The sequence below is a fragment of the Stegodyphus dumicola genome, chromosome 3 (genome assembly GCF_044657685.1).
Source record: "Stegodyphus dumicola isolate Sdum_Otavi_A_Nest chromosome 3, ASM4465768v1".
NCBI lineage: Eukaryota > Metazoa > Arthropoda > Arachnida > Araneae > Eresidae > Stegodyphus > Stegodyphus dumicola.
The window spans coordinates 135,916,220-135,942,337 of NC_140770.1; the positions used below are offsets into that span (position 1 = coordinate 135,916,220).

At 33.9% G+C, this 26,118-nt stretch overlaps 1 protein-coding gene across 2 annotated transcripts in view; it reads left to right on the forward strand.

Annotated features, from left to right (window-relative positions):
• Positions 1 to 26,118, forward strand: part of LOC118183632 (anoctamin-7-like) — a 383,713-nt gene that overhangs the window by 23,567 nt on the left and 334,028 nt on the right. The window contains exon 2 of one of the 2 annotated variants that reach the window (XM_035353229.2): positions 21,756 to 21,857. The exons of the other annotated variant lie outside the window; for it this stretch is intronic. The gene's annotated coding sequence lies outside the window, so the exon portion shown is untranslated. The remainder of the gene's footprint in view (positions 1 to 21,755; positions 21,858 to 26,118) is intronic. 2 annotated transcript variants of the gene reach the window in all.

Below are 26,118 nucleotides of genomic sequence, written 5' to 3' on the forward strand. Positions count from 1 at the left end.
CCATCAAAATTGGAGGTGGAACTGAGCTAAATCGCACTGTTACCTGTAGGGTGCCAACGACAAGCATATTTTTGCACTCCTTGCCAAGAGGATTTTCCTGAGCTTGGGCTGACCATACGTCGTACAAGTGAGCATTAGTCAACAACAGCTTTTAATAACGATAAACAATGATGATCATGATGAAGGTCATAAAAGCTGCGTAATTATACATTCATATTTATGGCCACAATAGTGGCATACTGAATATTAGATTAATTACTGAATATTCTGAATTAAGGATACTGATTATTAGATCGACCTGTGTTCAAGATTAGGCAAGCAGGCTTCCTGCATAATGCATTTTCGCGGTTTTCTTTATTTATAATGTGAAAATGCGCTTGTTTGCCTTAGAAAATCCTCTACGAAGACATTACTCCCCTTAGGCAGATAGTCGTCATATTCTTTACCATGTTCAAATAACCTAACCTAAGCATCAACATTTATTGATCACATATCCTAGGGTTACTGACTGAATAAAATTACTATCACGAAGAAACAAATTACGATTTGCTGACTTTTTTTACCAAAAATTTAAAATCAAATAACTGCTAATATTCTGTTAACCGAAGTAAACGAGATCTTCTGGCTACTACAAAAATGGTAGCCGTATTTGGTAAATTCGTGTTTACTTTACCATCTCTAGAAATAAAATTCCTGAAAGTGCAATTGGAATTGTAACCAATTGTGATATATATAGATTTCACTGTACCTGCAGCACTATGCGATCAATTTGTTTGATGGCTGGTAACATTTAAATATTCCTTTTCGCAAAGATAAATTTGTGTGCTCTCAAGTGAGCTTAAAATCATGAATAAAGGATCTATTGTCTATATTGATCATTGTTTAAATATCTATTGTTCGACATCGGACGAGGGTATAGTTTATCTTAAAAGTATTTTTCGCTCCTGAACTCTTTTATTCTCTACAATCGTTCCATATTTCCAGTGCTTTCATTTTTATTTGATATTACTCTCTGGCCACCGCAATGCACATCCCTGAATAATTTGGTACACTTCTGAAATATCCATAAATCCTTACGATACACCGTAATAGCAGAAAAGCGGAAACCCAAGAAGCGGATCTACAATTTGGCCGTTATTCAAGACTGATCGATTTTCTCGAGCGATAGAACATTTCTGATGTCCAGTTTACGACACGTAGTAACTCCCTGCCTTTATTTTTTTTAATGACATTTTTCTCCTAGAAAGAAAATTAGTTTTTCTTTAATAGAAAAGAGTATTTCCTCTTGAAAGTAAATAAGTAAAGGGCTGTCATGTGTTAACTGATTACTTTTTTAATGAATGATTCTTTTACTTCCATTCTTACAATTTTGATGGACACATCAGTGGTCGGGCGTTAAAGTCATTGAACACTGGTAGTTCCACCGGGGTTCTGAAAATCTACGCGAAGAGGCTGACTGCAGGAGAGTTTTCATGGATTTCCTCATGTGTAACGTAAATGCGAATCAGCATCCCGTAAAAAGATTCCCACGAAGGCATCCTTCCCCTCTCATTTGCTTTGCTACAAACTAGATGATTGAATCCGATTCACATTCGTTGCGTCTCAGTTTTGATTTAAAATAGCGTTATTTTAAATGTCCGAAAACTGATTCTCGGAACAACACTTATTTGTAACTAATCCACGCATTTTAAGAAACAGTGTAACTCGGATTTGTCTTCGCCGTGATTAGTATTATGTCATGAATTTAGCGTAGTTTTATAGTTGGCGATCTTTTCTCATATCTGTTATTGAAACTGTAGTAGTTTACAGAGGATGAATATCAACGAAAAATTAGCTCAGTTAATTTTTCGTTGATATTACAGAAATTTAGTTTCAATCCAGTCCAATTTTATAAAAACATTATTTTTACGGTGTACAAAATAGAGGTTGTAGTGCTTTAGACCGCAGAAGTTGAAGTGTGTGGTCGAGAGCAGAGACATGCTCAAAATGGGTTTTTCATACATACGACAAAAATATGGAAGTTACGTTGTAAGGATTTTAAGTTTTACTAACGTTTATTTTATTTTAAAACTTTGCTATCCTCTCTTATTTTCCATTTTCGGTCTGAATAAGCGCGAGTAGAATTGTTTATGCTAATGAGTTTGCAAACTGTATAGGTATTTAAGATGTAGCTTTTAGCCGATAGGGAGAGAGACTTCTTGCTACTTTAACACGCGGGTGCTTTTCAGTCAGTTCCTGTCTGCCTTTAAGGCGAAGAATTAATTACCTCCGGTATTTTGAAGACGTACTGTAGTGTTTTGCATTTCGCTCACCACATACGTAGTGTCAAAAGGCCAATCTTCGCGTTACTAGTCTCTGTAAAGCATCTAACTGTAGTTCTTGTTTAGTTTATTTCTTATTTTGTACGTTTCAAATCGCAAGTGCTGGTCTCTGTATTCGGAAGTGTGGGAGCGGCTGTACTCTGTGAGAAATAAAGGGTGAAGTTAACCCTTCGTATTTGTGTTGTTTCTCCTTCACACACACGAGCACACTTTCACTTCTGCGGTGAGTAAGCTCCCTGCTCCCATTCAGGACTACTAAATGTTTCCAAAGGCAATTAGAAGGAACAGCAGTCCTGACAAAGTCATTGACAAGACCACTATAGTGAATAATTTTGGAAGCTTCTAAAGAAATTCATGGGCGAAATAGCGTGAGCAATAATTTTGGTTTCAGAAAATCGAAAGTTGTAGTTTTTATCCAACCAGTGGAATGCTAAGACTTTTTTTATTTAATTCTATTTAATATACAGGATGTTTCATATTGAATGCCACAAAAAGAATAGCATAGTAAAAATTCTGTATCTGATTTATTAAGCCGAAACAAGTTAAATCTAAAACTTCACTATACATGTTTTATCTGGCAATAGCAAAAAACTTCCGGTTACGAAATCGCCGCTAGAGGCTCTGTTCATCAAAAATGGTGAGCGTTTTCTGCGCCATTTCCGACAGTTGTGTTTCTGATCCTTTTTTCTTCGTGGAAAAATCAACTAACGGCTGCATTTATCGGTTGTTCCTTTCGTTGGAGAAATCGGTTTTTGGCTTCGTTCTGCAGCCAGATTGTGCTGTACCACATTGTCATAGAAATATACTCCAGTAGATGAACGCTATTGTACCCCATCGCTGGATTGGTTATGCCGGGTCAAACGACATGCCATTGCTTTAGTGGCCACCGAGATTCCCAGATGTAACTTCTGAGTTTTTCCTGTGAGGTTTTTGTGAAAGACAAAGTATTCGTGCCTCCATTTCCCCAGGACCTGCAGCAACTGAAGCGGTGGATAGGTTAAGTACTCGAATTATTAACAAAGGTTATCCTGTCACGAGTGTGGCAGGAACTGCAATATCCCATAGATATCTGCCATGTCACTGGAGAGGCACACACAGAACATCTATAGAAACTTGCATAGCTATAATTTCACTGTAAATTTGATTTATCAAAATAAATAATTACAGTTTTCACAGGTGGGCTTTCTTTTTGTCCCATTCAATATGAAACACCCTGTAGTGTATATGTTCCCTTATTCTAAATTTTAAAGATTTTCCTGTTTGTCTTATATACAATCTATAATATTTTAAGCTATTTCACAGCTCCAAAAATTTTAATGCTACATTCACCAACGCCCTATCCATCTATTCTATCCTATTGAGCCTTCATACCATTCCGGTCGGAAAAGGTGGCTTAGTTGTAAATACTGCTTCGGTAAGAATTTCTAGTGGGCGTTAAAACTTCCCCAACGAGACAGTTCACCTATATTAAATTACAATCCATACTGTTTATTATCAGCAGCCTTTAGCCAACTCCCTTTGTAGCTGGTGATGGATTACGTTTCCATTTCGTTTCTGGGGTTCTCAAGGGATATTTGCAGCCTCTTAAAACGTCAAAACAATCAAAATGGGATGAACTCACCAATCGAGGAATTCACTGAGGTTTATGCAACAGTGACAGCAGGCCGATAGGATATTTCCTCTTCTACAACTGAGAACTTTACTGTATTCTCAGGTTTTAAAGGAAACCAGAAAAACAGGATTGATCGAAGCATTTAAAAAACCAGAGGGCTGAGCACAAGGGTGAATGCTAGTAGACAGATGAAAAGAGGTGTCCTTAGTTTAAAGATTCAAATTTGAAGAGGATGAAGTTTTGGAAAGTTTTTAATATCTTATAGTTGAACATGAGATACAGCAGTACTTTACAGAAGATATAAGCTCATTTGCCAATATGGCAGGAATACAACATAAATAAATTGCAAACAAAAGTGTAAACAACAAAACAAAAGTGTAAAAATTCGCCATTGTTTATTTCTGTTTATTATTTATGTAAATGAGTTTATTTCTATGAATGAGCACTGCAAAGATATGGGAAGAAGGAGATAGAAATTGGCTTACAAAAACACTAGTGTGGAATTTCTTGTTGGGTTTTGTAACCAGTGCGTCCTAAAGAAGTAAAGGGTAAACCTTCTGAGAAGGCTTCCGTCCTAAGGACAAACCAAGTGGAGTAATGCCAACTCGGAGAAAAATTCGAGAGACTCTGGCCAACCGAGAAAATTGTTATGTCTTTAAGTACCGTAGACGACTTGCATGGTGATGCTACATACAATTTAATTGTTGTATGTTGCATAAAATAAAAATTTGTTGCCTAGAAAGCGAAGTTTCTAAGGCCGATGCAATGAACACGCACTGAGTGCTGGTCCGACAATGGGCATTGAGTCCTAAAGGGGAGGAAAATGGTTATGTTCTTCTTCGAAATGAAACTGTGTTTCTATCTAAAGTGTTCGTGTGGAGGAAAAATCGGGAGGTCATTCGTAGTTTTGTTCCTAAGAACAATCGTCTTATTAATGATAAGTGTATCTAAAAGAGTGTCGATTAAGCATTCAAAATTATCAGTCAGCCAGCAGCAATTTCCTGTTTATTTGATTTAACTTTGCGTTGCACGTAATCATTTGTTTGATTTTAAACAGTACAAAGTTATTTTGTTGCGTACCTGTTTCAAACTGCTTTTAGGGTTTCTTAGAAAGAATACTGTTTGTGATTTTTTAGCTCGTTTTAATAACGTAGTGCCTAATGTTGTAACTTGTGCTGTTATTAATTCGTCAGATATATACTCTATGTTAGGTTATTCGAATATGGCTAATCACGCAAGGGTTATTAAGTAGAGGTATGTCATTGTCGAGGGCCTTTTTTTAAAAGAAAAAGGCTCGTATTCACATTACCTGCATGGTCTGTTATCTGTGCGGCTGCATTAATTAGTTCTAATTTGAGAGGCTATTAGAACCGACCATGCAGCCGGTCCTGTTCGTCGAGAACCCTCGGTATGAAACCCTCGGTTTTCAGTACTCTTAATCATTCGGCCACTTATGAGGCCTAAATGTGCACCAAAGAAAAGCCTATGTTTCCGTAAAAAATTATGTAGGGCAGTATATCCATGAAGGTAGAGGCCACACATTTACATGAAGAGTTATCATCCAGATTTTTTTTAAACATGGTAAAATTAGTTTTATGATTTGGAAATTAGTTTCATTTTCACGCTTAATCTTGTGGTGTTGGAAAAGGTGTCTTAGCTTATTATTTCATTGTATAATTTCTGATTTGAATGTTACTTCAGAATTTCTGATGTTTAGAAAATTCTTTGCATAACTGCGATTAATTTGAGACGAACCTCCTTATTTTAATAATGTTGAAAGATGCTATTTAATTACAATTACCCATGATGTCTACAAATATGCTGTTTCGTACCACTTCGGATAGCGCTTAGAGAGATACCACATTCATCATTTTTATGATGTATTTTGTGTTTTATTTCAGATAAACCCCTGACTAGGGACAGCTGTTTGGGACTTAAAAATTTAATTTTATTATATAATAAAATTCTGTAACTCCTAACCGTCACTTTATGCTTATCAATGCTAATTTCTTTACTAAACATTGCAGACTCACCGAAGTATGTGTATTTATTTTACTTTATGAACTATGGTCGATTAGCTGCATATTTTTCCCGTCTGCCTGTAGATTAAGATTGCCAGGGAAGTTGTTTTACAGTAAGAAATTTTAGTCGTGGTATATGTTATGCATGAACATCATTCAAAGAAATCACACGAATTCTTGAAAATTGCTCACGTAGTTTACATAAATTTATAATAGTGTAGGCCCATTAATTTCACATTAGGGATACATTTACTGCCTCGCGGCTGCTTGTAAGAATTCGGAGCATCATTCAGTAATTTTTTTCTTTTTTGATTTTAAAGATTCTATGCTAGATGTAGAGAAGCGGAATATACATAAGAGAGCGATGAGACTACATGTATACTTAATGAAAGATTAGATTGATTTGAAAAATTGAAAAAAAAAAAAAATCTGAAAGGGCTTCAAATTTTAAATTACGTCCAAAGGGGCGTTTTTTTAACATTTTGTGTGTTACATGTATTTATTAAATATCACGTTCTTCGCACTTAAACCATACAATTGAGCTCAACAGCAATATCGCAAAATAGTGTTTAAATAAGCATATCTTTAGAATTTCCGATAAAAGTGTTCTTTTTTTTTCCTATAGTGTTGCCATTGCTCGCTTTGAAATCGTTTATTTTGTTAATCAAAAATTCGTTGAAGCGTTACAAAATATGAAATTGATAATAAAACAAATTTCAAATTCAAATTAGGGCTTCCACATGCACATATTCTGTTAAGATTACATTATTCACATTTTGATAGCTAATTAAAATTTTGATTACATTATTCAAATTTTGATTTTTGTACCGTTTTGTCACAGTGCGAGAAACATACATACATTTATGCCGATTCTTCATTATTTAATTTCTTTAAATATAATACACGTCGATAATATTTGGTGGTAACGATATGAAAAGTGAAACAACGCTTAGTGTGAATCAACGCAAAATGCCAAATCGAAATTAATAGTCCTTCTGGGCAAATTGCCCCTTTGGACTAATAAACTATACGACTTTTAGGTACCCCCGTATCCGCGCGTAATTCGTTCCAAGACATACTTCGGATAACTCTGAAGATGATGGAGGACAGGGTATCCATGAAACATATATAAATTCGATGAATTTTAATTGATGTATTTTGCAGAGTAAGACATTATTAATAAATATATATAATGAACTGTGCACTATATTACTTCATATACTATATTGTTAATACAATAATGCAAAACTGTTTCTTCAAAAATTTTTGCTTTCTCTCTCATGGATAAGGCTTATCTTGAATTTAGAAGTACTGGTGGCATCAGTACTCATGCGCTTAGGAGACATTGTAACGCAATCAAAACAACTGTGAGTACAAGAGCTATGATAGAGCGTCGCTAAGGAGAACTGGGAAATCGTTAATAGCAAGGCTGGAAAAATTTAACGGGATAACCTGTGTACGAAAGAGTCAAATGATTTCACCCATAAAGGTAGCAAAGAAAGGACACGCTCTAACTGTTTTTCACATGCACTTCCTTCAAGCAGTGATACTCAACCTTTTGATGAACAAAACAATCAGTGAGTTACCATTGAAATCCACGGGTTTTGACATGTTCGGAGGTAAAAATTTTGTAACAACATCGTAAATTTACATATAAAGAAGAAATGCCTGTGTGTTTGTTCTGTAATAACTCAGTCACTACTATATCTATCGTCACCAAACTTTCTACAGTTCTCTTCTGGCTCCTGGAAAGGTCGACGTCCATATTTTTCCAGTAAGAAGTAGCTAAAATCCAAGGAGGTTAGAATAGAAGGAGGGAGAGTTCGCAGTTTCCTCCACTATGGGAGAATGAAACTCCACGGAACAAGCGGCGTCCATGTTTGTAACTTCAAAACATTGCATTACGGCAGTGAAATGTACGTGTTTTAAAGCTGCTCCGTGCATGTATTTTCCACTAAAAATATGTAAAATTTATAATGAAATACTTCGCTATTGTTAGTTTTTTGTTTTAAAGTTACAAAGATGATATCCGTAATTTATTACCTACAAAAATTCATTAAGAAATAGTTCGAAATCTAAATGCATGTGCATAACATTAAAGCTTTTAAAAATAATGTCTGCATATTTCAAGAATTTGCTTAGGTTTTATTAGCAACCTGTTGGGTGTACTTTCCAATTTTTCCTTTAAGAAGTGATATTTCTGATTTATTCACAATATTGTAATTTATTAAAGAATCATTTAAAATATATTTAACCTGAAATTAATAGCAGATAATTATCTAAAAAATAGTCACAGGTTGCATTTTTTTAAATGAAAGTTTTAAATAGATTCTTTTTCACAACCAACAACCTTATAACAACAAGAATATAAATATTAATAAAATAAAACAGATTTATGTGAATTCAGTGATATCAGTTTATGCGCGTTTCATATTTATGAATCTCATAGAAATTGCCTTGAATTAAGCTGAATTACAGAAATATACCTATACCTATACTTTTGGACACATCTTTCCACATGTTCCAGTTGTATAAATATTTTACTTACTTTTATCGCTATACTGCCCACAAATTTGTAAATTTATGCAAAAATATTTTAACAACAGAAAAGTTAGTTTATCTTGATCAAATGTACAAATTATATTCATAATAGTTCAAAAAACTTAAAAATGAATAATAATTAATACATAAAGAAAAGCGTTACTTTATTTAACACCTTAACAATTCATAAAAATAGTAACAATTGATGTCTTACTTTTCATGAAAATTATCAAACGAATTACCTAGAACGTTCAAATTATACAGTTTAAATCCTAGCATACATCATTGTATGTTAAGGAACAAAGATGCCAGCTATAAACAGAAACATTAAAATGTATTTAACATATTTTGATTATTTTAAGTCCTTTTTTTCACATCTGGAAAGAAAACAACATGACATTGTGATATTTTTTACTATAGTTATCAAATTACATAAAAAAAAAGAAAATCAATACTTACGCGTGAAAAGTAATCCCAGAAATCTTTTTCGAAAATCTATTTGTGCATCCATATACAACACAAGCTAACATGCTTCAAAAAGAAAAGAAAAAAAATATTGCAATTACAGACTTCCTTGCAAAAGTCACAGCGATAACAGGAACATGGCCGCCAAGCTTCACCGTTTGAGTTGAACCTTCCCTCCTTCTATTCTAACCTTCCTTGCTAAAATCAGAGATATTAATTAAAATCTCGGATAAACGGTAAGTTTCTCCCTCATTTTACTGTGTGGCAACAGTCTCATAAGCTGGAGGTGAAAATCTGCTTTATTCCAAAAGTTGTTGCCACTGCTCGTTTTTAAATCATAGAGTCTGTTAATAAGAAAACTTTAAGTTTTACGATGAAATAAAAATAGCATTGCCAAACATTAAATACATTATTCCCGATTCCAAAAATTCGTGAGAAGCCATTTTGACTATTTCCATCTTCGTACGACTTTAATCAGCCGAAATATTCATTAAAAACTCTGAAAGCGCTAGTTTTCACACTCATTTTTCCGAGTGGCAACAGTGTCGCGCGTTGAAGATAAAAATGCTTTATTTCGAAAAGTGTTGCTACGAATAGTTTGTTAATCAAAAATTTGTAAATTTTACAAAATCTATTCATATAAAGAAGAATGTCTGTTTGTGGGTTTGTTCGCGTTATTGATTTCTGATAAATTATGAATAATTTTTTGCTACATTTAATCGATTAAAATTGAATATATGTGAAATATTGGATGGAACTTCAGCTTTTACGTCCATTTGATTAGAAAGGGAAAAATCATTAAAAACTGCACGCCATTTTTGCTGATATAATGAGACAGAATTAGTTTATTTTTCTATCGAAATGTTTTATGTGGGTTCCATATCGCATCAGACTGAAAAGTGTATGACTATGAATCGTATTTTTTGCATACGGAACGTTTACAGCCGTATCGTTTTCTCTGTTGTTAGATGCATTGCTCTCAATGTAACTTAACTGGCATCGGGTACATCCCCTAGTATAGATATAAATGTGTATATTTTCTTTTTCTCCAATATTTCAGTGTACTAAGAAATGCCCAGAGCAGTTTTAGACTGAATGAAATGTTTTCAAAAGTTCTCGTTAATTCCATTAGAAAGGAATTTTAAGGTAATTCGATTTTATTCGGTTAACGATTACAAAGATTAAATTCAAATTTTATTGTATTATTAATATTAAAATCACGCAATATTTATTTTCTATTTACAGAGCTACTTTCTGAAATATTTTTTCAAATATGAGATGATTTTCAGTTTCTGAGGCATCTTTTAAATCAAAACTCATCATAGTCACTCTATAATTAATGCTCTGTTCGGTTCATTTCAAATTAGAGTGCCTTTTGTTTATTAGTGAAATTCGTTAAATATTGCTGCCGATTTCTGATTCCCAGGTACTTAACTTTCTATGAGTATTTCTGAAAGGGTTAAAAAAGAATATCTATTAGTATTATCCATGGTAACACCAAACCACTGTTAACATGCTCTGGATTTTAACCAGGGATAAATAGAAGGGCTAGGTCATTCCTTTGTTCGACTCCTCGCCGACGCGAGCCTCATGGAGGGGGGGGGGAACCAGAAGTAATCTGACGTGTCTCTGTTGCACCTCTGATTTCGCGCCTTTAAAACTGTAGTTTCATTCATTTGCGAGACGATTTTCTGGAGATCGCATATCCCAAATTAATGTTAATCATACATATTTGTTTTCTAATAATGCAAATATTTAAAATAATTTGTGTGTATATATATATATAGTTTTAGTCAGTTTTCCTTTTAAATTCTATATTTAAAGTATTCTTTATGTAATATGGCTTCTTGTGCTGTAGCAACGTGCCGTAACACTTATAGAAATACGAAAGAAAGAGATATTGTATTTCATTCTTTCCCAAAGGATAATTTGCTTTTGACGAAAGAATGGATACATAAATGTCGAAGACAAGATTCTATTAATGTGAAAAACGCAAGAATTTGCAGCGAACATTTTCTGTGCAGTGATTATGAAGATCACATGAGAAATCGCTTGCTTGGATTGCCGCAAAAGAAACTGTTGAAATGCAATGCTGTGCCGAAAGTAAATTTATCGTGTGCAGTAAACGAAATAACACAAAGAAATCAGAGACATTTGAAAAGAAAAACTAATGCAGAGTGCTTTTGAAAGACTACACGAATTAAGCCCAAAGAAAATTTATTTTGAGGCCGAGAACGAAATTGAAGCTGACAATAATAAATCAAATGTGAATGATTTTGAAATAAAACTCACAAGTGACAATGCCCTATGTGACAATATCCCTGAGTGCTCTAAGTGTAAAGATAAACAAGAATGTATTGATAATTTGAAGAACAAAATAATATCCTTAGAAAATTGTAATAAAATATTGAAAAATAGAAAAAAGAAAAATTTTAGAATGTTTGCTCAGCGACAAAGAAGGTGGACGACATCTAGAAAGAAATTTGTATCGGAAATTCAGAAATTAAAATCCCAAACAGCGAAATTTAGGAAAAAAACAGAACAGATCGGAGAATTTGGAAAAACGTCTAAAGCATATTTTTACAAAGACCCAGATTAACGCACTGCTAGAAAAGAAGGAAAAAATCAGGTGGACTAGTGAAGATATTTCACGTTGCATTGTCATAAATGCTCTGTCATCTAAAAGCTACGATTTTTGGAAAGAAAAAATGGGAATTCCTTTACTTAGCACTAGCACATTAAAGAGATGGTGCGCTAAATTTTCATGTAGTCCAGGAATTCAGAGTGATGTTCTTGCTGTAATGAAGGAAAGATGCCAATATTTGAATTCTGTAGAAAAAATATGCGTTCTCAGTTTCGACGAAATGCACATAGATTCTAAACTCTGCTATGACTCTAAACTGGACCAAATTCTCGGTCCTTTTCAAAAAGTGCAGCTTGTTTTAATCAGAGGTCTCATTTCGCAGTGGAAACAACCAATATTTTTTTATTTTAACACTCCAATGAAGAAAGAACTTCTTTTTTCACTCATAAGACATATTCAATCATCTGGAGTAGAAGTGAAAGCAATAGTGTCTGATTTAGGAGGATCTACTACTTTGTGGAAAGAGTTACAGATTTCGATTAATAGTTCTCAGTTTCCAAATCCAGTATTCCAAACGAAAAAAATATGGGTTTTTGCAGATTTAGCGCACTGCCTCAAATTACTGAGAAACCACTTTTTAGATAAAGGATTTGTTTTAGAAGATGGAACTGTTTTAAATGTTGATATTATTAAAGAGGTTTTAAATAAAGATTCAGGAGAAATTAAATTGTGTCACAAACTAAAACCAAATTATTTAATGGTCAAGGGAAACGAGAGACAAAAAGTCGCTCCAGCTTTTATTGTATCCTCTGTTATTATTGATTCGATTTTGTGTTAGCTTAGCATTCTAGATAAAATATATATAAAGTATGATATTAAAGTAATTGGCATAAGAAGACCTGCCCCCTAACCCCCACTTTTGAAAAATTAAATAATTATTTTAGGTACTGTGAGTAAAGTTGTTTTGTCTAAATTAAGATAAGAATCTTACATGTAGTTATTTAAATGAAATATTGATGTAAGCCTAAGTTACAAAATTATTTAAAAAAAATATATGTTATTATATTGAATCGGGATAAAAATGTGCCAATGTAAAATTTACAATTAGGCTGAAACTCAAACTTAGATTAGCAGGAATTTTGCCATATATAACCATACATGTTTAAAACTATGCCAATTTAAGGTTGTTTTTTGATTAATTTTAAATAGCTGTTATTATAGTTATCTTAGAAGCAGTAGTACAGTTCTCTTAGTTAACATGCAGATAAAGAAATGATTAGAATCAAACAGGCATTTAAAGAAAAAAAAATCCGTGCAAATAAAAACAGGAACTTTATGCTAAGAGTAGCGCACTTTATCTCTTATTTTAAAATTGAGTAAGTACTATTAAATTTTGTAATGTTCAGTGTAAAATGCATACTGCAGTAACATTGTCTCTTCCAAATTATAGCTATCTTTCACACACAGCTCATTTTAAACGCTGGTTCTTCAAATTTAAAACGCTAATTTCTATGTTGTCAATTGCATCTCCGCGCTCGGTGGCATCATTGTAACGTCATCACTCCTCACTGCATGTTTCAGGGGGAAACGCTCTATGAGCTAGCCCTTCTCTTTAGTCCTGGATTTTAACAAAAAAACCCTTTGGGCTACCAAAGCTCGGCACCATTGCGCCAATCGTAGTGGGAGGAGGGTGTCTTCTTTTATTCTTACCTCCATTGGGGAAAGAGTCAAATGATTTCACCACAGATAGCTGTTGTTAGCTTCTTTCGTTATTGTGGGAATATATAACGCTTAGGTTTCAATGGAAGTGTTTTACATTTGGCATAGGTTGTTTATCGTTTTGAATACAGTTTGAAGTCTCAAAGGACTTTTTCTTTCATTGTGAATCGCGGATAACGGAAACCGTGACTGCTGAATCCGCGGAGACGGGGATACTACTATATAACTGAAAGATAACAGAACTAATCCACCATTACTTCCAGAATAAGATGTACTAGGGAATACAAGAGCTTAAATTTGTAAAGCCCTTTGTAATACACTAAAATAAATTTAATTTCAACGCGATTCTGTCCCAAATACTCGTGATCTCGAAGCATACATGCAGATAAATACTTGAATACACTCACGATCCAACTCAGATACGTAGCCAGGAGTAGACTCAGATTCGTAGTAAGGAGTCAGCTGGCGAAAGAAGTTGCTTTTTTGGCGTGTGTTGCCAAAACTTTCCCTATAAAATTTCATATTCACTCATTATATAAACCCTACGTGATTTACGTTCTGTTGAGGCTGATGGAAGACAGAAAACTGTAACAGGAATGAGTATACCTAAACACAGCATGCTATTTGAAATAAACCATTCAAATGGTTAGTGCATTAAAGTTATTTAGAATTCAATTTTATTTATGAAGCATTTCGATTTGACATTACAACATGAACTAATGTATTAAAAGGTTTTCTTCAAAAATAATGAAGCGTTAGTAAAATGCTCGAAATTAACTATTAATAGAAAAGGCCGAAAAAAATCTTATAAAAAGGAAACTAAAAAAGCGCCTATAAAATCCTATAAAAAGGACAAAACTTTTTAAGGTAACTGGTAAAGGTTTTAAACTGCAGCAGCGAATGCCATTTGCGAGACGATATTTTTATTATTAGAAATCGCTGGCTACATTTTAATTCGAGACTTTGAAAGATGTTTTTGAAATGCCAAAGGGCTATTCTCAAAACGAATTAACCATCCTAGATTTCTTCCAGGTTAAAGCAGACGGAGCGAAAAATACCAGTTGTAAGACGAAATGCTAATGCTGAAACGAGTATCTCTCATTTTGTGGCTCCTAGCTAAAGCTTCTTTCAAAAGTCTTCAATTCGATTCAACATTGTTATGGCGAGGAGGGGGGGGTGAAGGGCATCAATCGCTAAATTCTTTTTGAAATACCTCTGCAAATTTCTTAATTAAAAATATGAAACTTTTTAATTAATTAAAGCTTTGTTAATATTTTAATAACTATAACTTTCACTTTATGAGCATTAGTTTTTATTGAATCCTCTCAAACCCTATATCAAAACTGTTCTCACAAACTTTTTAACTCTTGTTTTAAGAAACTTTGTAATTGAAAGTAACCATCTAGAACCAGTGTTTAAGAAAATCTACTTCTACCCACTTAAGGAATCTTTTTTTGAATCCTTTCTTACTATTATTATTTTCTTTCACGTTATTAATGTTATTAATTATTATTTTGAATACGATGCCTTTAATAAAATTATTATTCTCTCTCACATTAGTAATGTTATTATTTATTATTATGGAAACGATGCCTTTAATAAAATTATATTTAGTGAACATAATACCACCTCGGAAAAGTTAAGATTTTATTGGAGGGCTTACAAGAGACGATATTAAACTTCTTTATTTTGTCAAAATATAATTCAGTTTTTTTCCCTTAGAAACTTATTTTTTTCCCTTATAAATCTATTAATTAAAAATCATGATATTAAGAAGACGGAGAGGGGACTTTTTTCAGTAAAAGCGTAATTGAAAATTACACTTCACTTTATTTTACTTCACCTTTCATTTAATGATTAAAATCTTATCCTTTTTTTTACATGCATCCTTTGTTCGCGTAAAAAAAAAAAAAAAAAAAAAAAAAAAAAAAATTCTTTTTTTAAAGTTTTGATCCTAAATTAACTTAAAAATGCACTTAATTTTTTTTTTTTTTTTTTTTTTTTGTTAACGCTTTTTAGCTTGACAGCTTGAAGAATTACAGTTTTTTTAAATTTGACAGTTTGGAAGATCGTTTAGAGTTAGGAAAAATTTTAAAGTGTTTGGGGGGGGGGGTCGGAAGTTGTAATCTTTTCCTTCTTAATAACGAAAAAAATGTCATAAATTGGCGATCTTAAAAGGTAAAACTTGCAATTCCATCGAAACATTTAATATATACGTATAGATAGATATTTTTTTGTGTCGTAAGAAATTTATACGGTTTTGTGACGTGTTAATTAAAAAGATAAATCTAAATTAAAAAAACTCTTTTTGTGTATCTGAGAACATAATATACGGCATTAGAAAAGCCTTTTATGGGCTACACTAATGGTTTACCATTTATAAAAATAATAATTGAAGAGTAACGATGAATAACGAAGTTTAACGTATTTTTTTGTTAGAGACTTTATAAGCTGAACATTCTGATTCACTGTACCCGATTTCAAGTACGATTATCAAATTTTTCTATCTAACATTGTTTCTAAATAACCAATGTTTATTTTATTTATTTATTACTTTTTTTCGAGAAACTATCGTCATTTTATATGTACGAAACCACTAAAATCAGTGGTAATTACATAGAATGTAAGTTATTGTCAATTTTCATTTTTTTTCCTTTGTAATACTTTTCCCTTATATTTATATTCTCATAGAAAGATAATCTTGCCAGCGACCGAAAGTCGCTGAACTCTGCTTCTTGGGTCCAGGGTTTGAATCTCGGTGAACGGGCTAACTGCACTGGGCGTTTTCGTGACTTTTCCCATGTGTAACGTATATATGAGAGAGTTTTTCTTAGAGGAGTCCTCCGCGAAGACATCCATCCTCTTAGGCATATAGCTGTAGTGGGCTTTGTCGTAACTTATTAAACCAACCTGACAGAATTTTACGCTTGTTACTTAGTCTGTTAAGCGGAATGAGAAAATTTATAGTCTAGAAGATAGGAAAATGATACGTTATTCCATAATGTTTGGTGGATTTCAGAAACTTTAACTGCAGTTTTCTGCTTTTAGTTAACTAAAATATTTATCATCTCAATTTTAAATGAGGTTTAGGCATCAAATTTAGCTTTGTACTTTCAACTGCAGGGAACAATCATTAATTCCTTGATTCCGGGTTAAAAAAGGATGCCTTCCTAAATTTAATCTCTAATTTTGAAACATTTTTTAACGAGATGTGAAAAGCTTCTCATTCCTTATCTGTTACATTCATTCGATTTTCTTCAAACCTAGGTTAATGTAAGGATACAGGAGATGCCGTATAATGTGATGTCGCTTATAACGCTAGTGTTGTTTTTATATTCTATTATCATGATTTATTCTAGAAAACAAATGCGATCACAAAGTCGCCACTTTACTCTTAATTTGCGATTAGAAAAAGCGAAATCATGTGAAACAGTTGTTGATATGATTCTTTTAAATAATTAGTTTTAAACAGAATAAAATATTATCCAAAGCATGACAGAATTCAAAATGGAAGAAACCTTTAAGGACCTTTCAAGATATCCTACATAAGTTACCTTTATTTATTAAATACCATGTTCTTATCATTTCACTTAAACCATAAAATTCAGTTCAACAGCAATATCGCAAAATAATTTTTAAATGAGCATATCTTTAGAATTTCCGATATACAATTCCGCGTGCTGGAGATAGAAAGGTTCTCCCTCCAAGAGAGTGTTGCCATTGCTCGCTCTTAAATCGTTGAGTTTGTTAATCAAAAATTCGTTAAAGTTTTACAAAATATGAAATAGATAATAAAACAAATTCCAAATTTGGGCTTCCAGATGGCCATATTCGCTTGAGGATTACGTTATTCAAAATTCGATGGCTGTAGGTATCGTTGTTTTATCACAGTGAGAGAAACATACATACGTTTATGCAGATTCTTCATTATTTAATTTCTTTAAATATAATACAGGGTGATAATATTTGGTAGAAAAATGCCAAAATGAAATCAATAGTTCTTCTGGCAAATTGCCCCTTTGGACTGATAAATAAATAAAAATAAAAATAATAAAACTTTCATCTACAATTTCTTCTAAACTAAAATGAGGCGAACAGTAACTCACGATCATTATGGTCGAATGGGTTTCGTACTTAACCCTATTCGACCCTTCTTTTGGCCCACCGGGAAACTCGCTGAGAACTGGTAATTCGACAAGAATCGAATCCCGGGAGCAGGCTGGTTGCATGGGCATGTTCGTGGTTTTCTCATGTGTAACGTGGGTACGAGCCAATTCCCCATTGACATTTTTCCACGAAGGCTACCCTTCTGTTCGGCAGATAGCTCTCGCGTACTTTGCCATAATCAAATGAACCAAACCAAATCTTATTTCACCGTGCGTGTTTCGAGTTATAAGAGGTTTAATACATCCATCTACTTTTGGAAATACTATGGTTTGAATATCGGCTAGGGTAGAGTTGAGTTTTAAAGATTGTGTAAAAAATTTATTAGTTTGTAAAATATTCAGTACTACTTGTACTGACCTAGTCGATTCCTTACATTATGTTTGATTATGAGAAACTACAAAGATTTATTCTAAAAGAATATCCTTTCTCACATTGAATGGACTAAATTTAACGAATTCTAGATGCATTAAACATGCTTTACATTTCCTTAAATTATATCCTCGTTTAAATAAATTCTTAAACTCACATAAATTACCACACTTTTTAAAGTAAAAGTGAAAGGAAATTAAATTACTTTTTCCCTTTCAAATGTAACTTATTCGTCAAATGCGTCTGCTTTCGACCTGCCTTCAAACACTAAATCAGTACTTTAATTATCTTTTGCGAATTGCATTCTTTTAATTTTTAGTAAGTGAACAACGTAAGCACTCCAGAATCTTTCATTTAAAACCTCTTCCTCATCATGTGATCTTCCTCATCATGTGATCACTAAGTAAAGTGAAAAATTGTGAACACCGGCATTCACTTTGCTAGCAACCTAATTAGTTAAAGAAACGTGATTTGCAGTTGAATGAATCCCTTGCGAGGGAACTGTTATCAAGAAAACAAGTTTTTTTCCCGGAATTTTTCAAAAGTTTTAATTCCCTTTCTATTCTTCACGATACTTTTAAATCTGAAGTATGCAATTAAAATTTGTTCGAAACATTTTGCCAGTTTTTTATTTTAAACTTTTAATAACTTTGAATGCGATTTGGTATGGGTATTTTGTGCCGGGGAGCAATCTTAAAAAGGATTTTGTCTATTTAATTTACTGTCGACATTTATAAGGGTGCGGGTACTTTTATGAAGACTTTTGGTCTATTCGAATTGTGACTGATCCACATAAAAGTACTTTATATCGAGACACCTTTATAAAGGTTTCGATCTATTAGAAATGTGTTGATTTTGCATAAGGGTGAGGGCACCTTCTAGCATTTTGGGTACGTATGTGTGTCGTCAGAGAGGCGATCTCCAACTTACTATTTAATGATAGTGAAACCTTTCGTCTAAAAGATAGAATATTTCTTATTATATAGACACTAGCGTAAGTACCCAATGTCAGTTAAGTTAGGTTCAGAGTAATGCATCTAACAACAGACAGAACGATACTGCTGAAATCCTTCTCTAATAAACAACATGCAAAAACTATGATTCCTAGTCATACATTTTTCATTGATATGGAACCCACATAAAAATATCGATACAAAAATAAGCTAATTCTTTCTCTCATTATATAAGCAACAACAGCACGCAGTTTTTAATGATTTTCGTATTTCTAATCAAATGGTCGTAAAGGCTCAGGTTCCATCCAATATTTCACATATATTCATTCAATTTTAGTCAATTAAATGTGGAAAAAAATGATCATAATTGATCAGAAATCAATAATGCGAACAAACACACAAACAGACATTCTTCTTTATAGATTCTTTATAGACATTCTTCGTCTATAGATTTTGTAAAATTTACAAATTTTTCATTAACAAATTCTACGATTTGAAAGCGATCCGTAGCAACACTTTTCGAAATAAAGCATTTTTATCTCCAACGCGCGAGACTGTTGCCACTCAGAAAAATGAAAGCGAAAATTAGCGCTTTCAGAGTTTTTAATTAGTGCTTCGACTGATTAAACTCCTACGAAGATGGGAGTAGTCAAAATGGCTTCCCACGAATTTTTGGAATCGGGAATAGTGTAGTGAGCAGTGGCAACAACTTTCGAAATAAACCAGATTTTCACTTCCAGCTTGTGAGACTGTTGCCACTCGGAAAAATGAGTTCGAAAATTATCGTCTTCCGAATTTTTAATTAATTCTCTGATTTTAGCTTTTTTTTTTTTTTTTTTTTTTTTTTTTGGAAAAAAGTGGACCGATCTTTTCCAGGACCCATAAAAGAATGGTAGAAAGTTTGGTAACGATAGCTATAGTAGTGACTGAGTTATTACAGGACAAACACACAGACTTTCTTCTTTATATATATAGATAGATAGATAATGTCTCATATCTTTTAGGCGAAGATCTGTTACTTTCTATTCGTAAAATGGAGCAAGAATTTTCAGAAAATTCAAATTTTATCAGCATATACTTAAATATGTTCAGGGCACATGCTTAGGCACCCCGTGGCCCACGGTCAAGAAAGCAGATTTCGAGGCACTGCAGGCACTGGCCCACTAGGGCTATTACGCCACTGAGTTTTTATACTTAAATATTATTGCGTTTTACGGGTTCCTGGATTTAGAATGGTTGACGAGAACACTTGACAAAGAATCAAAAGACAATTTATTAGCCAGTATTACACAAGGCAGTTCCAAAGACGCGTTACAGTCGTCGAAAAACTATGACAAATATGCTGAAACAATCAGCAACACAACCTTCAGGCTTTCAAGCTACAACGGTGAAGACAGCTTCACGGTAAAGCACTGAGGTTCGAATCCCGCGAATGGGGTGGCTGCATGGGCGTTTTCGTGGTTTTCCCCATGTGTAACGTGTATACGAACCACTTTCCCTTAGAAAGTCCTCCACGAAGGCATCCCTCCCTTAAGGCAGATAGCCCTCGAGGGCTTTGCCATAATCTAATAAAACCAAACCAAAACACGGTAAAGCACTAAAGTACAGCTCCCGACTCAATCGATCGCTCTTGAAGCTCAAGACACTACTACTGAATTCAAGGTAATCCAGATACTCTTCATGATAAATGGCTTAGCTCCGCGTACAAGCAGAGTTTTATAGCTTCTGACTTGCCTTCGAGAACATTCTGGGATAAACAGGTAAAAAATCGTTCTAGAATCGCTCCGTCTATGGTATATCACCAAATAGGCGATTTCGTGCCAAATAGGTCACCAAATACTGAGATAGCCAAATAGGCGATTTCGTGCCAAATAGGCGATTCGTGCCAAATAGGCGATTTCGTGCCAAATAGGCGATTTCGTGCGAAATCTGGTAAACCTACATTTTTTGCCATTTTATGGCTACTCTTAACCCGCTTCGCGGGGAAGCTATCTTACCGTGGCTGGACATTTTGTAACAATATGAAATTAGATATTGAGAACATGTAGTTACATAAAGATTGTAGCAGTCATCATGGCGGGTTGAGTTTATTATTATTATTATTACCAGTATTTTCAGCCCCACATAACTAGGCGCAAAAAGCGCGCCTGTTTCTGAAGAATTACATCGGTGTTTTTTTTTACTTTTGAAAATTATTTGAAAAAGCAACAACAGGAGTTAACAAGTTGGGACTAGCGAAGTGCTAGGGCGAGAGAGAATACGATGCGTTGAAAGATGAAAGCTTGGTTCTGAATGAATGATTTCAGAATTGTTCCTATTGGTTAATTTTAAGTTTTGGTTCCCGAATTCGAAATCATTATTGGCTGAAGCGTTGTGTAAGTGCCTGTCTTATTAACGCTATGTGAGAATCGTACGACAACTATTAATTTTGAAATGAAGAAGTTTAGAGCGGTTTATTATAAGCTGTTACTGCTTTTAAGATAGGAAGAGAAAACAGCGAAATTAAAATGGAGAATTAAAGGACTGCTACATATTAAAATTAAAATTTTGTTTATATAATTCAGCAATAACTCGCGAAATCCGTCTTCGATCAGTCAGGATTCACTACAGTCCCATTTGAAAATTTCAAAATAAACTGAGTTTTAATTGAGCGAAGTAAAAACAAATATTTAAAAAAAATAGTACGTAAATTTATTTTAATATGTAAATGACTACGTTTTCATTTATACTGTGAAGTCCGTTTTTTGTGAGGTTTATTTTTCATTCGATTTTAAAGTTATGCGATACAATACAGTGTCAATTTTTATTTATTTATTTATTATATAGTCCCCATTATATACAAGTACCTGAATAGTACGTGTATCTATATAGTATACTGTCCAAAAAGGGTTACTAATATCAAGTTGAAGGACAAATGTTAAAGATGCTAATTAGCAACAAAAATTCGCAAAACACTAAATTTGAAGTAAATAAAAAAATAAACATAAATTTACATTATTATAGGTTTGGATGTGCTTCTTCAGCTGCAGGAGTCAAAATGACGTGTGCTCATGTGATAACAACATTCAAGAAAAATTCGAGACAGTTCCAGTGAAGAGAAAGAGAGTAAGTGACGGAGGACGTGGGCGCCACCCCTCTACCATATTGGTTAATTGGTAAAGAGGCATGTCCACCCTTATTTAAAGTAACCTTGGTACATTTAGGTACACATTGCTGAGGATTTGAAAGTAAAAAATTGCTTAATTATAATTATTATACATTACTGAACACATTGCTGAATGTTTAGTACACATTATTTGGGATTGAAACACTGGTACACATTTACATTTATAGAACATTGGTGCACATTTACATTTATAGAACATTGGTACACATTGGCACACATTTCTGAACACATTGCTGAATGTTTGGTGCACATTGCTGAGGATATGAAATTGAACACTTGCTTAGTTATAATTATGCTATTTACACTAAGAGAGAGAGAAAGAAAACAATTAGATGCATTAGATATAGTTTATGTTTTGTTAATTGTGGCCATGTTCAGGTAAACGTTTAATCTCACGTGTATAATCGCGCTGTGAAATGCGGAAGTAAAAGAAGGTTAAATTATTTTATTCTTTGGAAAAAAATTTCTTTAAGAAATGAATTTGTTTTCGGGCTGTCTTGAAATAGAGATCCATGCTTTAATTTTCTTTTGCAAACAAATACTTTAATTTTTCGTAAGTGAACCAACCATGTAACTCGCCAGAATCTTTCGTTTAAAACTTGGAACATTTTCCTCATCATGTGATCATTAAGTGAACTGAAAAATTGCGAACACCGGAATTGAATTCACTCTCCTAACAACCTAATTAGTAAAAAGAAACGTGATTTGCAGTTGAATGAGTCGCCTGAACAAGAACTGCTATTCGTTTTTTTAAAAGCAAGTTTATTCTCAAAATTTCCTGAAGAATTTCATCTGATTGCGTGTATTATGATACTTTTAAATACGAAGTATGCAGTTAAACTTAGAGTGACGCGCGTTTAAGTGCAACAATTTCTGTCTACTTTGAAAAATGATCTACAATTACTAAAAGAACACGATTTAACTCACTCTGGGGAAAAGGATCAAGAAGATCTATGCCTAAAATTTTATTCGGAAATGTAGCGCGAATGCTATTTAAGTACCCGGCCGGGCTGTAATTAATATCATTTATTAACTGACATTGAATGCAGGACCTGACATACGCAGTTACTATTTTGTATAATTGCGGGAAATATACCGCCTCGCGTACCCTTTTTATAGTCTTTCTGACCCTTAAATGACCCGATGTTGGCGCGTCGTGTAATTCCTTCAAAATGCTCTATCGAAGAGAGGCTTGGATGACTGGTCTATACTCAAACTTTTCGTTTGTTGATTTCGTATAAAACAATAAATTATCTATTATTTCATAGTTTTCTGCTCTACTTCTTATTGCGGCGACATCTGTATGTTCAAAGATTTCAGGGTCTTTTAAATAAGTATAAATACTTCCAAATTCAGGATCAGCTTTCAATTCAGCAATAATTGTTTCTCTAGAATCTGAAATTTTAGAAGTCAACACAGCGCATTTGAGTTCATTCCCTTCTTCGTCCAGTTTTATTCGGGATAGTGCGTCAGCTACATTATTCTCTTTCCCTGGTTTATATTTAATTATTAGATTATATTCTTGAAGTTTTAAAGCCCATCTTATTAATCTGCGCGTTAGGTTTTTTCCCGAGTAAAGACTACCAACAGCCGCATGATCCGAAAAGACTGTTACTGGCGCTTTGCCGAAGTAAACTCGAAATTTGTGTACAGCCGTTGTTAGCAATTAAAAGAAAAAAAAAGTAAGTTTACGTGGACAGCAGAAGCAAATACAGCATTTGAAAGGTTAAAAGAAGCGCTCATCAATGCCCCTGTTTTGAAATTCCTTGCTACGGCTAATGTTTCTCTCTCTGTAGCTGTATAATTCCTTTGCGTAGAGTTTAAAGTTTTACTAAAAAATGCCAAAGGATGGCCATTCTGCATGAGAACCACACCTACGGCATAGTCCGACGCATCTGCTGGAATTTCCAGGTTTTCGTCCCCTTCCGGGAATTTCAAAACAGGGGCATTGATGAGCGCTTCTTTTAACCTTTCAAATGCTGTATTTGCTTCTGCTGTCCACGTAAACTTACTTTTTTTTTCTTTTAATTGCTAACAACGGTTCAACAATGTTCGCGAAATCTTTTATGAACGACCGATAATAAGAACATAACCCAAGGAAAGAAGAAAGTTTCTTGGCGGTGTTGGGAGGTGGGAAATTCTTGATGGCTTTTATTTTTGAATCCTGAGTTTCTATACCCTTTTGCGAAATTTTATAACCCAGATATTTAAGTTCTTTAGTCGCGAACTTGCATTTTGATGCGTTAATTATAAGAACGGCCTCTTTTAATAATTTAGAAACCTCTTCCAAGTCTTTAATGTGTTGTTCCAACGTATTACTCGTTATAATTATATCATCTAGATGGATTAAAGTCGATTTTCCTAGGACAGGCTTTAGAACAATGTCCATAGCTCTCTGGAATGTTGACGGGGCCCCACACAACCCAAAGGGCATGCGTAAAAATGCATAAGTGCCCGATTTTGTGATAAACGCGGTTTTATGTATATCTTCAGGTCTCATAGCTATTTGATAGTAGCCAGACGTTAAGTCCAGCGTACTCATGTATCTCGTAGACTTAATCTTTCTAATAATTTCCTCTATTACCGGCAAAGGGTAAACCGGGAACTTAGTAATACTATTAAGCTTTCTGTAATCGATAGCAAACCTCCAAGCCCTTTTATCCGAAGGAAGGAAATCGTTCTTTTTCCTACATAGTAAAACTGGACTCGCGTACTCACTATTTATGGGCGTTATTATCTGGTTCTGCAGCATTTCCTGAATGTGTTCCTCGATAATTTGCTCTTTCTGTTTATCATAACGGTAGGGTTTAGTCCTACAAGGTTTATCGGCAGTTAGTTGTATATCATGCGTTACAATTTTACAGTTACCAGGCCGTTCTGAAAACAAGTTTGAAAAAGTACTCACCACTTGCTGGATGGCTTGGCTTTCATGGACGCTCAAGTGGCTCAAGTCTAGCTGAGGTTCTTCCACTGGCTCCAAGACCCTCCGATCCATCTCCAGCATGATCGAATTCTCCTAAAAATTTAGCCTGGCTTTTGCCGCCTTTAAGAACTCCATGCCTAAGATGACTGGACTCTGTAAATTTTTCATCACAAAAATTAATACTTTAAGGCTCTCCTCTTTTATCTGTATTTTTAATGATAATTTCCCGATACATTGACAGATTTTTCCTTGGGCCGCGATAATTTCTGTGTTTTTATTTTTAAACAACCGTAACCTATTAAAATTCTTCCTAAAAATTTATCACTCATAAAATTGCAATTAATGGACAAATTAGCGGAACTCAATCTGGATTTGTGCCAAATTTAGCTCCGTAACATAAAGCGTATGTTATCCTCAAAATAAAATACCCTATGCAACTATAAGATTTAATGTCAGCAGTACAAATTATAGACCCAGAACCAATGAGAGTATTAAGAAAGTAAATATGTAAATAAATATAATAAGCTTGCGAGTAATACTATATAAATGTGCATGAGTCATACCTTCAACAAGCAATGCAAACAGAAATGTAGAGTGGTGCAAGCAAGCAATGTACAGTGCATCCCCCTCAAAGTACAACACTATATACATGTAAATATGCTCAGTGCAAATGTGTTTATTAAGCAAGCGTGTTAATCAAGTGTGTTTCCAAGTGTACTCCAATTTACTGGCACACAGCATTATCACATATGTACCCGAAAATGTGCACTGTATACTCGAAAATGTGCATATAGTGCACATAGGCCATCCTTAATATAAGAAATCTTATGCAATCATAAGACCCAATGGTATCAGTAAAGATTATAAATCTAGTATTTAAGAGAATACTCAAGAATGTAAATATATAAATAGATTTCATAAGCATCGCTTGTAATATGTAATATGCTCCGCGTATGTAAATATGATTGATGCAAAAGTATTAATCGAGTGCGTCGCAAATTGATTTCACCATAAATAGTGCAAATATGTAATTAAGCCTCCTCAGTCTAGCAAGCAACATTACAAGTGATACCTCAATGTGGAAAGAAAGTTATGTAATGGTGTAAATATGTAAATAAGTTTCTATTGATAGCAAGCACCATTACAGGTGCAAAAGCAAACGTTCACAACAGAATATGAATATAAAACTGCAGCAAATAAGGGATGTGAATATAAACTGTAGCAAATAAGTTTAGCAGGAACCCGAGGATGGACGACACTATGAATGTCTCAAAGCT